Genomic DNA, 15200 nt, shown 5'->3' on the forward strand with positions numbered 1-15200 from the left:
CTCTCTCTCTCTCTCTCTCTCTCTCTCTCTCATATGTTGGGGATCCACGACATCCATTTCCCTCTCCTCCTTTCTAAATAGCAACCTCTTTCTCTCTCTCTCTCTGTCTTTTTCATCCCCAACTCTATCATTTATCATCTCTCTCTCTCTCTCTCTCTCTCTCTCTCTCTCTCTCTCTCTCTCTCTCTCTCTCTCTCTCTCTCTCTCTCTGTCTTTTTCACCCCCAACTCTATCATTTATAATCTCTCTCTCTCTCTCTCTCTCTCTCTCTCTCTCTCTCTCTCTCTCTCTCTCTCTTTTTCACCCCCAACTCTATCATTTATAATCTCTCTCTCTCTCTCTCTCTCTCTCTCTCTCTCTCTCTCTCTCTCTCTCTCTCTCTCTCTCTCTCTAACAATGAATTAGTAGTTCTTTCTCAACTTATTTACATCACTAGTTTAATCTTGTGTGCTTATCTTTGATAATATTATCACAATGTTAATCATTTAATTACACATGCATATGAGATATCACACTACATATACATTCACATCCCCCTCTCTTCCCTGTAGATATTTTATAACTACATCTTGATGTGTTAGTACTTTAGTTATGCACACACGAGCAAACTATAGACAAATCCACTTATACTTATACATTGCTCTCTCTCTTCCTCATTCGATTAGGCTTACATATAGATTGAAGTTATGCATTTGTTTATAATAGACCCTTGTAAACAATTGCTTCACAATATCCATAAAATATAGCTATGTTTTATCTCATTACTTGTAGCTATTATTCCTTTCAAGAATGTCAAGATTGTGGGAGAGAAGGAAGGAGTCTCGCTTGAAGCTTTCTTGCTTGCACAATGGGGGAAGACACACAAGGGTGGAGGCTGAAAACAGTTTTCCTCTTCTTAGTTGTGTAAGCCAAAAGAACTCAAGTACAAAGAAATAGAAGAACCCTATATATGGGTCTCAAACCAAACTCAACTAACTAAGGTGGCATACTAACTGAGCCACGAACTAGAGTAGATAAGGATAGCTATCATGTAGCTATTATTCATGGGCGGTGTACCAACCGCGTCTGCAACTGACAAGTCGGTGACATAAATATACAACGGTCACCCTGGCGTATCACGAGTGGAGCTCGATATCTCAACAAAGAATTCTTCATTTTAAACTCCAAACTTCAACAAACAAATATTTGAATATACTAATATATTTCACATTATATTACATGAACTTACTACAAAAACTACCAAAAAATTTTCTAAATCCACAAATGCATTTGCAAGCTAGTGAACTACTATATGCAAAGCAAATAAACATATTTATTGCAAACATTAAATATCAATCCAGCTCCATTGTAGGAGTGTGAAATGGGTGTTCTCTAACAAATTCCTAGACTCCCCTATAAAAACTTACTAGCTCACTCAAACATGGAAGCATGTATTTCAAGAGGATGGTATTCAAGGGATTTTTCTCAGTCAAATAGGGAAGCATCTATTTGAAGAGGATTGGTATCCATGGGATTTCTTAAAATGTCAATGGATATGTAAATGAGTTAGGTGGATTACATTGTATCTTCTTTATACTATCATCCACAAATAATATCATTGTAGGACTAAAGTGTGGCCAATCAATATCATCAAAACATTTTAGAAATTGTGGCTTCACCCTGACTCCTTACCGAAGAATGAGTTACAAGAACAAATACACTGCAGGTATCACTTTCCTATGATCAGCCATATTCTCTTTTGAAGAAGACATAAAAGTGTGACATATTCTAAAAAATACATGTGGAATTACTTACCAAGAATTTGGATCCTTATGTCTCTTGCACCTTTTTTTCTTTGAGTATTTTTGGTATAATGCATTATCATTGGAGGAAATTTCACCTTTACGGAGTTGAGGAAGATATGACATCTCCAGTACACCTCCTTGTTCCACTGCTGCTCAATCTAATGATCCTTATATATGAGTTACTCCTTCTTCAAGTGCACCTAATCCCTATATTTCCTTGGCAAAGTGTGCAACATTCCCTTTTCCAATTGCCTATACATGAATCTACCATCCATAGTTGTATTACATATAGAGAACACATTGACAAGATACCATTGTAAATATACTTCTATACAAGGATACGAAGTTATGCTTGTAGAGAAGTCTCCATGCTACTAACTTGCATGACTTCTAAGACTCAATATCATCATTTGGTTTGAAATTCTCTTTATCTCCTATGTGAACTAGAAGAACAAATCTTTTTCCACTTGAATGTTGTAGTATTTTCCTCATTGAGAAAGAGAGAGGAGACAAAGAGAGAGAGATTATGTGACTTTATCATCATCTCTCTAAGGAGACATGAATTTTTTTCGCTGAGCGAATAGGGGATGCTAGCAACCCTTTCTGAGAGAGAGAGAGAGAGAGAGATTTGAATCACAACTCCCCTACATCATCTCTCTAAGGGGACATGAAATTTTTTGTCGCTAGACAGGGGTTGCCAACAACTCCTTGGTGAAAAAAATTCTGAAGTTGCATCCATCTCTCTAAGGGGACTTATGGAAAAAAATTTGGCTAGGAAGGTTATTGATAGCTCCATGTTTAGTGAAATTTTTTTTAGAGAGGACTTGTGAAAAAAAATTTCGTCAAGAATGCTAATGGCAACCCCCTCTTTGGTGGAAAAAAATTTCACAAGTCCCCTCAAAGACATGATGGAGGAGACTTGTGAAAAATGTTTTCATCTCAAAAGGGGTTCCAGGCAATCCTCTTCTCGACAAGTTGCTAGGAACCCCCTTCTCGACAAAAAAAAATTTAGTAATTAACTAAAAAATGATTAGTACTTCAGTTATTATCTAAGCAATAAATTAAGTAGTGTATGTGTATATGCACATCTCTCTTTCTCTCTATGTGTATGTGTATATGTTTGTGTATGGCCCTTATCTTCATTTTTCATTATGTGTATTTATTGTAACTCTCTCTCTCTCTCTCTCTCTCTCTCTCTCTCTCTCTCTCTCTCTCTCTCTCTCTCTCTCTCTCTCTCTCTCTCTCTCTCTCTCTCTCTCTCTCTCTCTCTCTCAGGACTCAATAGAGTCAAGAGAGAAGAGTGTGTGTGTGTGTGTGTGTGTGTGTGTGTGTGTGTGTGTGAAGAAGAGAAGAAAGTTTTAAAATAATGTTTGATGAGAGAGAAGAGATAAAAAATAATTACTAGCCAGAAAGATCAAATTATGTATATATTTATGATATGTTTTAATGTGAGACATAGTAAATTGAGACTTTTTCAATGAACTATATCAAAAATTTTGGACCTTATGAACAAAAAACATTCCTCTCTTTTGGGAATTTTTTTTATCCTAACATAGAAAACTAATAATTAACATAACATACAACGGCTATTGTCTTTTGCATTGTGTATTTTGAAAAATAAAGACCTTATCAAAGATTTTAAAAAGTTTATACTATTGAAATTATAATCAAAATGTGACTTTTTAGTCTAATTGTACTTGGACTAAAAGCTTTTAAATAGAGGAATTTTATCACTGAGAGAGAGAGAGAGAGAGAGAGAGAGAGAGAATGTGTATGTATATTTTGATAAAGGTCCAAAGTTATTAATGTAAGAGAAGCCCAAATGTAGTATTATATTATTATAGGAGAGAATTGCCATAATTGTTTTAAGCCACGCAGAGAGAGAGAGTGTGTGTGTGTGTGTGTGTTGAAGATCCAAAGTTATGAATGCATAGGAAAGGTCCAAATGTAGTATTGTAAGAGAAAGTTAAAAGAATTTTTTGGAGGCACACACACACACACACACTGTGTCTGTGTGTATGTGCATTTTGATAAAGATCCAAAGCTATTTATATAGGAGAAGTTCAAAGGTAGTATTGTGGTGTTATAGGAGAGAGTTGCTAGAAATTTTTAAAGCCACATGAGAGAGAGAGAGAGAGAGAGAGAGAGAGAGAGAGAGAGAGAGAGAGAGAGAGAGAGAGAGAGTGTGTGTGTGTGTGTGTGTGTGTGTGTGTATGTGTGTGTTTTGATAAAAATTCAAAGCTATCAATATGTAAGAAAAGTCCAAAGATAATATTGTAGTACTGAGAGAGAGAGAGAGAGAGAGTGTGTGTGTGTGTGTGTGTGAGAGAGAGAGAGAGAGAGAGTGGGTGTGTAAAGATCCAAGGCTATTAATGTAGGAGAGGGTCTAAGGTAGTATTATAGGAGAGAGTGCTAGAAAATTTTGAAGCCAAAGAAGGGGGCACCAATGCCCCCTTCTTTGGCTTCAAAATTTTCTAGCACTCTCTCCTATAACACTACAATACTACTTTTGGACCTCTCCTACATTAATTTGAAAAAGGTACATGTCTATCCAAACTACTTTTCACATTTCTTTCTCTTCTCTCTTATCAATGATTTTTAAAACGACGCATCTTTCTTGTCTCTCATCAATAATTATTTTTATCTCCTCTCTCTCTCTCATCCAAAAGTTATTTTTATCTATCTCTCCTTCCTCTCTTCTCCATTGAGTCCTAAAACCCTTCCATCGAAATTCCTTACCTTCAAAGTATCTAGAATATATTTTTTATTTTAAAGACTAGGCAAACCATTGATGAATTACTTAGTTAAGGTGGATTAGATTTATATGAGCAATAATATTTAAAGTTATATCTTTAGTTCTCTAATATAAACTAGACAAACCTACCTTGATTGTTCTCTCTATGTGTGTATGTGTGTGTCTCAGTAAGAACTTGTTTCTATCTCTCATTAATATATATACATATGTATGTGTGCATGTATTTATGTGTGTATATTAGAAGTCTTAACATGTGCACACACACATATACACACATATGATTAGTTCAAAGAAGTATAACTATATTTTATAGCCTATGAATATTAATATTTCAATAACATGACGTCAACTTAGCAAAGACATGCACAATGAGAGACCAAGATGATGTTCTCTCTCTCTCTCTCTCTCTCTCTCTCTCTCTCTCTCTCTCTCTCTCTCTCTCTCTCTCTCTCTCTCTCTCTCTCTCTCTCTCTCTCTCTCTCTCTCACACACACATTAAGCATATTGATTGAGCATCGAACTTATACTTGTTTTCACCAATCAATATCCCTTCTTACCACCATAATAAATAATCCAAAAATGTACAAGCTTTAATAACGAGTTTTTATTTTTTAACCAACGTTTAATAATGTTGCTAGAGCCATGTATAAAGAAAAATGTTTAGTGAGTATTTGGAATGGATGCAAATGAAGATATATTTATACATCAACCCATGCTTACCGAAGAGAACTTACATCTCATATTTGGAAAGAGAAGAACTTTTCCAATGTTGCCCATAGTGTGACCAGCAAAGCAAAGACTTTGCTAATCATTAGAGTAAACACATTTTATTTTGCTAAGAAAATACAAACATGTCTCGTTTTGGTTAGCTATGATTAAATTTATGATAATCTTTTACTGTCATTATTTGTCAATTTGTGAAATAATAGTACACTTACCAAAGATTAATGTAATATGAATCTAGATCCAAATTGCTTGAAAATTTTATTTTGTATTGTGGATATGAGAGAGAGAGAGAGAGAACTATTTACAAGTAAAAAATAAACTATTTGTTGCGATACATGCCATAATTCAATATAAAACAAGTTCTATCAAACCTAGAGTACTCGCAGAAATACTTTTGTATTGCAAACGAGAGAGAGAGAGAGAGAGAGAGAGAGAGAGAGAGAGCTATATATCAGTAAAGAGAGATTTATTTGTTGGAACACATGTCACAGTCCAATAATGTAATACAAGTTCTATTGATTTGGAGTGCTTGCACAAATGTTTCTATATTGCAAACATGAGAGAGAGAGAGAGAGAGAGAGAGAACTATTTGTTGTAACATCTTTCATAATATAATATAATACATATTCTATCAATCCAGAGTACTAGCAAAATTTATTTTTGGGTTGCAAGAAGAGAGAGAGAGAGAGAGAGAGAGAGAGAGAGAGAGAGAGAGGAGGGAGGGAGGGAGTGGTGATGGTGAGATAGGTGTGACATAATTTGAGAGAGAGTGTGTGTGTGTGTGTGACTAAGAATGTGTGTTGTGTGAGATGAGAGAGAGAGAGAGAGAGAGAGAGAGAGAGTGTGTGTGTGTGTGTGTGTGTGTGAGTGAGTAAGTGAGTGAGTGAGTGGAGAAGGTAGTGAAGGTGGTGGTGGTGGTGGTAGAACTAGTGACGGCGGCGGTGGTGGTGACGGTGGCAGTGGCAGCGGCGACAGCGGTGGTGCTAGTGGTGGAAGTGGAGGTGGGTACAGTGAACTATGTGGAATAAGAATAAAGGGGTTGTAAAAAAAGCTCGCTCAAAAAACTCGCTTCTTGCCCTTCCCCTAACAATGGTGGCTCCACTTCACCTTTCGTGCACGTCCTCCTCTTCTTCACGAACGGCGCCGGTGGTGAGATGCTCTCATTCTCTCTTTCTCTCCTTCTCTCCCTCTCCCTCCCAAATGCATGATGTATTTCGCTCTCTCTTCTGCTCTCTCTTTCACTCTTTGCGGTAAAATGCCATGCTCGGGTTTCGGCCCGTTTTTTTTCGTCTAACTATTGTCACTATTTGTGTTGCTAAATAGCAATGCGATGCAAATAGCGACACAAATAGCGATGCCGCTAATATGCATCGCAATTGACCATCACTATTCCCCTATATCCTTGTAGTGGAGGTTTGTGCTGAACCATTCTTTGGGAGAAGAGGAAGCACTGCAAGAAAGGTTGACCTCTCTGGCACATCTTGATGAGATCTGATTGTAGGCTTTGTCACATCATGAGGTAGGGAAGAAGAGGATGAAAGTACTTCATGACCTTCGTGCTAAAATATATAAATTTGTGAAGGGTCAATTGGTCTTATATTATGATGCACATTGTGAGTTATTTACTGGCAAGTTCGAATCCAAATGGGATAGCCCTTATAAGATTGTCCGTAAAGGAAAGAATGGCTCTACAACCCTTTTAGCAGATTTATAGGGGGCACAGTTCAAAAATAAAGTAAAATTTAATAAGTTAAAACCCTATTATGTGTAGGGGTTGATGCCAGACTTGGTACCTTTCCAAGTCTTTGAGGATCCAACTTAGACTTGTAGTAGGTGCCAAGGCAATTAGATGGGTAGAATCATTCCTTATCTTGAATATCTATGTTTAGAGTAGCATTACTACCAAGGTCAAGTGGTTTGCTGAGTAAGGGTTATCATATTATTGAGTGACAAGATTGATCTTTTACTTGGGATATTAAGGTCTACTGCCACCATTGTCATAGGGTTCTTATTAGTGTTCTTATTGAGTTTAGTGAGGAAGGAGAGATTGTATTTATCATACATCCTCTCTCTCAGCTCGACTTTGACTACCATAAGTATGAGTATACTGATCAGTATGGCATGGACTATCAATTAAGCATGGGTCAATACTTTGTTTTTTGATGGATCTTCATGAGGGCCCGCTATATGTATGCAAGTGTTGGTATGGTTATTTTAGACCCTTGACGAAGAGTCATTATGAAAATGGGAGTTTCTTTAGGCACCGCTTTTACTAGTAGCATGGTAGAATGCAAGGCCTTAATCATGGGGTTGAATATAGCCCCACGTAGTGGTTTCCACCCTTTACTAGTGAAAGGTGACTTGTATTTAGTGATCAACCAATTGAATGGGACTTATAGTGTGGGATTGTTCAATGACACATTCACTCGATACCCCTTTCCATTTATATAGCGGAGTTAGCTAATAATTTGATTCATATTGTATAGGATATGAGTAGCTCATCCCTTAGTCTAGTGCTATATTTCAGCAGTTGGATGCTTGTGCTTTATAACTATATTTTCATTAGATGAAGAGGGTCCTTCTTGTTGGATTTAATGTTTGATTTCATTAGGCCAAGAGGGTTGTTATTGTTGGATCTAATGTTTGATTTCATTAGGCCAAGAGGGCTCTTTATTTTTCAAAGCACTTGTTGATTTCAAAAGGCTAAGAGGGCCATGTGTTTGTTTGGTGTGGGTATGATTTATGGTTTCTTTCCTTAGTGCTATACTAAGCAGATCATTCAATGGAGTACCTAGAGTGAGTCTTGCTACGTAAAAGCTTCTTGTGGCCAAGTCCAGGTTTGATGTCCTTCCTTTATGAGTTCTTTTCCTTTTTGCTATGTATGTATATGTGTTTGTTGGAAATTTTCTCCTTTTGGGGACTTACAAGTCCAGGCATAAAGTCCAAGGATTAGGCTAGGTGTGTCTAGTGAGGTTTGAGTAGTTGTTAGCCTCTTGTAAAGACATTGTTAGGCATTTAAATATCTTTGTTGAGAGTAGTCCTTAGTGGCCTTGTCTTGCTGGCCTAGTAGGCAACATTTTCTAGGAGCTTCTACTAGTTGTGAGGCAGCTAGGGAAGCTGGCAAAAAATAAAGATAGAAAATGATGAATATATTTGAAAAGCCCTATATAAAATATAGAGGTGTGTAAAAAGGTATTCTAACCCATGGAAAAAGAAAAGAATAATAATCAGGATCCATGCCTTGTTTTCTTAGAGGTGACATTTAGCAAAAAAGAAAAAATAAATAAGGATAGTTGGAGCAAAAATAAAAGTGAGAAAAAGAAGAAGAATTTAATGTTGCCTTGTGAGATCTTGGTAGGCTCTCCTTGGGTCACAATACACTCAACTCCCTCATTTTTACATGCCCGGGTATGAGGTTCTAAAGTAAGGAATAAATGATAAATCAAAAGCATTTAAAAATAAAATACCAGGCTATAGGCATCATTGCCTAGTAGGAGTTTGTAGTCCCATTGTCCTAGGTTAGGCAGGCAGGTCAAACCACCACTTAGGATAACTGCTTTGATAGTTCTTTTTAGATGGATTATTTTGGAGCAGTTGGTTAGCAACTAGTAGATTATGCTTATCCTATTCCTCTTGGATCTTCATGGCTTGATTTTGTTAGGGGATAGTGTGAGAGCTGTGTTTGTGTTTTGTTGTGGATTTTCCTTGTAGCAGCTTGATGCTCTTTTTGGTTTCTTTATGTTTAGATTAGTTCATGGATTCAGTAGGCTAAGTTGCTTTATCTTGTGGGGTTGCCAATGAGAGTGGGATTTTACGACCCAAAGAAAGTAAAAAATGTGTCAAATTTTGTCAATTTGAGGTGGAAATCGAAGCTTGCTCAAAGTGGCCGATGCAGATTGGACAATTTTAAGTGGCCGTGGAAGGCAGAATTCAAAATCACTTTAGAAGATGGACCTCATAGTGGTCTTGAATTTTTCATAAATTTTAAGGTGCGAAAATAAAGCAAAACAAGCTCCAAACAATACAGACTCCAAGATGGTCAGGTAGAAATTTTTAGATTGAAGATCAGTTGTTGTTGGAAGCTAGAGATGTGAAAGGCTAGGCAGCACAGGGGGTCCAAAACCAATGTAAAGAATGTTTTAATAAAGAAGAGTTGTGCCTCTTGGGACCAAGGGCCCCCAAAATTTTTTGTGTGTAGAGGGGAGGGCTATTTTTTTTAATCCATGAAGAAATAATGGAGGTGCCCTCTTGACAAGGCCATGATTTGATGGGTGGGAGGGCCTATGAAGGTCAAGAACAAGCCTATCATTTTATCATACTAGCTTGATCCTTGATTTCTTCACTCTATTTCACCGATTTTGTATCACAATTGTTGACATGAGCATGAAGCTGCAATTTTGGTCTTTCTCTCTCCTCCCTCTCTCTCTCCTCCAATGGCTTGTTTATGTGGGAATTATTTGGAGAAGATTGGGATAGAGACCAATTGTACGCCTTCAACTAGATTAATATGAGATCATGCTAACCCTGAGGAGTGACAAGCAGTGCTATTTGGAGACCAATGGTGGGTTTGGTGTGCTAAACATCAATTCTTGAGACTTGAAACTCGAAAAATGATAGTAAGCCTCTTTTTAATAGAAATTTTGATTCTTTTTTATAATTCATAGTGCAAATCTTATTCATACATGATGAAAATTTATTTGAAGCTTGGTTGTGATATGTTTGAGGGTTGTGAGTCATAAAATATAGAACCCATATCCGTGCATGTGAGTTATCAATTTTTAAAACCTCACAATGCATATTTTAAGAGAAAAAAAAGTTTTCTTGGTTTCAAGGAATCAAATCATGTTTATATGGGATAATATCAAATGTGATGATGGATGAGAGTGTGAATTAATCATTTAACTTATAAAAATTATAAAACACAATATTTTATATAGAGAAAATAAGAAAAAGTACTCAAAAATGTAGTTTGAGAAAAAGAAAATAGAAAAAAATTAGTTTTATATTTAAAAAATTATAAAAATTTAGGATTATGTGTGTGCAAGTATAATGGAGGTAAAGCATAAGAATTGGATTCAATTTACCCTCATTTTTATGTTTTAGTGCATGTTTATCACTTTCCACATAAAGAAAATTTACATGAAATACCCCTTTAACCTACCCATCAAATGCAAAATCTTAAACGGTAAGGGGAAGGGGATTGCATATTTTAGCATATAGGATTCATTTGATTTAAGTCTTCAAAAGGGAGTAGCATGGGTTGTTTCAGTGCTGCCTTAGCAACGAAGTGATATGTCAGAGTGATGTCATGAAAGGGTTGTTTGTGCACATCCACACTAATGGGTTGTTTCAATGCTGCCTTAGCAACGAAGCGATATGTCAGAGTGATGTCATGAAAGGGCTTTTTGTGCACATCCATACTGATTGATTTATAAGTCTACTTATTTGAGCATATTTGCCATTCACCTTGCATCTTCATTTTCATACAGGGTATCAAGGGAATTATCTCCTGGATGCATAGCACTTGATTTTGGACTATTGACCCACAATGAGGGTGAGGTTCTTGGTGCTATAGGATTAGTTTATCATTTCCTTTGGGGACTGATTTGGTGAGGATTATACAATATCTTGGAATGAATGTTATGAAGAGAGGACTTTGTGTGAATGTTTATATGTTGGAATGATGCATCTTCCTAGGGCTAATCCCTAGGATGTAGGAGAGTGGTAGTGGAGCCACAACGATAAGCTAGGGGGTGCTCCCTTTGTTTATGCTATGAGCTACTAGACACCAATATGTTTGGGTACTCCCTGTGCTTGGGGTCGTGAAGGGCATCATGTTGAACTAAAATCTAGAGGTTATATCTACAAATGCATTTTTTGATAAATGAGTTCATAGTGTCTATATGTTCCTACTAGCCATGAGGCTCTGGGGTTGTTTGAGTGAGCATAGGAGGCTCGGCTAGAGCCTTAGATCTAGTGTTAGGCCCATTCTTATTCCCAACACTTTTAAGGGGGCTATATGTATGGGGGTTGAGGGGTGTGAATGTGGCCAAGGCATGTTTGCCACATTGGCCCTTGGAATGGGAAATAATGAGTGCCATGCACTTCTTGATGCATCGTATGAATGTCTATAATAGAGATCTAGCTAAAATATAATGAAAGACATTTAATAGAGTCCATGTTACCATAAGTGGAAAATTCAAGTTCACATGTAATCTGGATTCTAACAATCAGTGGAATGCCAAGATTGGAGTGGTGATACTTTGGTGTGCATGGAAGGAGTCAGTTTTGTGTCTACAGGACACTCTAGGGTGACTAAAAGGGGCACACTAGCCCGTTCACATTCCAATACCACAATTGGAATCCATTGATTGGGTGTAGAATGAGATTTTTCTATAAATCACTTAAGTGGAAAGAGTTAGATGTGCTTATATGAAAAGTCCAAACCAAGCTACTCCATCGCATCTTCAGTTTGCCGAGAAGCTTGCCCATTTGAGTCTTGAAGACTAGAACTACTTTCTCTCACTTGAAGAGCTACTTTTTGGAGAGGATATTTGCTTAGTCTTTCTACCAAAACTGGACTTTGACAAGAGGTAGGACCTTCGAATCCACAATCTAGGATTTAGGGTTGAGGGTCTTGTTTGTTGATTCTACTAGGCCATTCACTTGTAGGTAGTATGGAGAGGTTTTCTTATGAATTAGCATGAAGAAGAAATTCATATGCTTGATGACTTTATTTTACAAAATGACTACCTTGATCACTCACCAGTTCAACCAGGAAAGCATAGCAGGTGACGATATCCTTGAATAGGCACTTAGCCACTACTTAGATTGAATCATTTGGAACTACCTAAGCTTCTACCCACTTGCTATAATAATCTATTACAGTGAAGATATACCTATTTTTGGTGTAAGATACTATAGGTTTGAAAGGGTGGAAAGAGTGTAGTTTCCATTTATAAAAGGGTTCTAGTGACAAGATCTAGTGAAGGAACAACTGATCCTAGAAAAGGGGTTGACCAAGCCACTAGCAAGAATCACATTTTTGACAAACTGGTGGATATCTCCATGCATGGTAGGCCACTAGTCTTGCTTGTTGTATTTTCTTGATAGTAACATTAGCTGCAAAGTGACCTCTAGCAATACCATGATGAGCTTATTCTAGTATGGTATCTTTCTTCATAGAGAGAATAACGTATTGTAGTACTCCAAATAGTGTTTGATGATAAAACTAGCCCAAAATTGACTCAAAACACCACCTCTAAAGAGCCAGTTGTTCGCATTAGTTCAATGGGATGTTGTTTGGGACTTGTTGTGCATCACGAAAGACTAGTGTATATTTGTGTGTCATGACCTAAGTTACATGATTAAACCCTATGATCTAAAAGGCCAATTAAAAAAGCTGAATTTACATGCTCAAACATAAACTTATTAGATGATTAGTTAACTAAAGTCGACCATTAGAGGAAAGTGGAAGGGTGAGATTGTTGACGAATCCCTCCTAAGATAGGGTGGTGTCGGAGAGTTGAGAGTTTCTTCAGAATTCAACAATTCAATGTGTTATGCTAGAGGCAACATTGACCAAGTAGAAGTTAGCTAAAACAGTGACTTTATGTCACTTTAAGGAACTAGAGTGAGACTTTGCTCTATGGGCAGAGGGGTTGACATACCTATACTCCTCCTCATTTCTCACTTGCATTGCACCAAGTGTGACATGAGTTAGACTCTATTTGAGTGATCTACCACAAGCTATTGTGCAAAGATCCATGCTAGTTAATTTGATAGGTGACCTTAGCTTACTTTAGGAACCTGGAATTCAGGTCAATTCTTGTGGGAATGGTTGAAGCCTTCTATTGCAAAGTGGAATTGAGAGAGCCTAAGAAACAAACCTCATGTTATTCTAATGAGTATCGAGCAATGTCACTTAGGAAAACATCTCGATGGACCACTAAATCATGCTACTAAGGGCATCTTAGTTGGGCACATTACATGTAGTATCAGAGTGTAAATGGAGTTAGGATTGGGTGGTAAAAACTTATGAGCCAGTTGTTAACTTAAGCTAGGAATTCAACAAGTTTTCTTATACTAACAAGGATGTAACTTCAGTAGAGTATGGAAGCTTGGGATCATTTTCTAGTACTCTGAGCCATGTTCATATTGGCGATGCACTCCTCTAACTATAGATAGAGAAGAGATGTGATGTGCATCCTAGAGTGGTTGTATGATTTGTCTCCATTGTATCAAGAAAGAAGATGGGTTTGGGATGTAGATGCCAATCATTTCCACTACATTTAGACAAACTTGAAAAGAATCAAATGGATGGAGAATTTGAACGTCATAAAGTGCTTTTATATTCACTCCATCAAGAAGAGATTCCACTTTGTATGCCCATGGTTAAGCCATTTGCTTGGACTGCTATATTCATGATGAAGTGACAAGTGTAATCCCAAGTGATAGAGTGTCAGTGCAAGGCTATTCATGCCATTGTGGATTTCATATAGAAGGTCTTCTTGATGCTCCTTCATAGTTACACATACTTTTGGATATCCATCATGAACCCCACGCTATTATGCTATTGATTTAGTTCATCCTTAGGATTCTACCCTATAGTTGTAAGCCTTTGAGCTATAAATAAAAAGAGACAGTCTCTTCTTGTTATCCATCTATATGAAATGGTTTTTGTATCTAGAATTTCTATTAGATGTGATTTCTTTTTTTTAAAAAAGGCTAGCATTATTACAATCACGAATAATGAAAAACCCATGCTATAAATTTAAAAATCATGGGCTCAAGTATTGAAAACCTTAAAAGAGAGACAAAAGTGATCATATATGAAATGTATATCTGATTTTGTAAATGTTATAAATCCCAAAGTATCATGCATTCCATGCCTATGCTTACCTTGGATAAAGTAGAAAGGAAAGAATGTTGAATTTGAAGTAAAAATTTGGATTGAGTCCATGAAGAACTACTTTGCTACTATAGGAATTGATTCTCCTAATCAATAGCTGAGCTAAAACTGACAAGTGAAACTGGAGTTTGATGGAAGGAATGGTTGAAGGATTAAGGAGTTTTTGAAGCAACCATCACCTAGGAGAAGTTGAATTTATATGTGGGCGATACCTTCCATTAGTGAACTACACTTTAAATTTAAACGAATTCTTTAATTCAAAGTAGTTTGGGCTAAGCTTAGAAGCCTACTATTCTAGATTTGTATCCCTTTTAAAGTATGCCCCATCCATGGATATCTCCCAATAGGTGTCAAAGTTTTTCCATCCATTAGATACTCACCTTTTGAAGCAATATGGCCATCTACTTTGGAAGGCACAATAATTCAAGCTAGGCCAATTATCCAATAGCTTCAAACAACACCCAAGAGTGAAAAAGTTTACGAATAGAGTTCTCTATACAAAGGACCATGTGGATTTGTCAAAAGGATCCAAGAACAACAGTAGGTTGGTCAAAGAAAGGAAACCAAAATGAATATAGTTGGAAACTTTGTACCTATAGTTAGCAATAGTGAAACACCTAAGAATAGACAAGAGGGGGAGAGAGGTGAAGAGACCAAGAGCATGCATACACAAAAGAAATGGAGACTTGAGTATACAAAGAGATAGGGTTGAAATCTTCTTCTTCTTCTTTATTCTTCTTGCACACAAAAGAACCAAGTCTACAGCATGATAAAAGACTAATATGAAAGTACACAACGCATGTACACATGGTCATTAAGTGTGAACCTACTAAGAAAGGAAGAGGTGGTGCAATGAATGTGCCATAGGCAAGGATAGACTATGTGGGTGTACTCCAGCTATAGAATCAATATCATATCCTCATATCGGTGACTTAACACACTAGTGACTAATATTTTACCACATCACCAAGGCTTAGTAGCCAACTCATGTAGAGCTTGACATCTCAATGCTTTTCCTTGAGCT

This window comes from Lygodium microphyllum, chromosome 25 (genome assembly GCF_053477565.2).
Source record: "Lygodium microphyllum isolate KBCC chromosome 25, Lygodium_microphyllum_v1.1.10, whole genome shotgun sequence".
Lineage (NCBI taxonomy): Eukaryota > Viridiplantae > Streptophyta > Polypodiopsida > Schizaeales > Lygodiaceae > Lygodium > Lygodium microphyllum.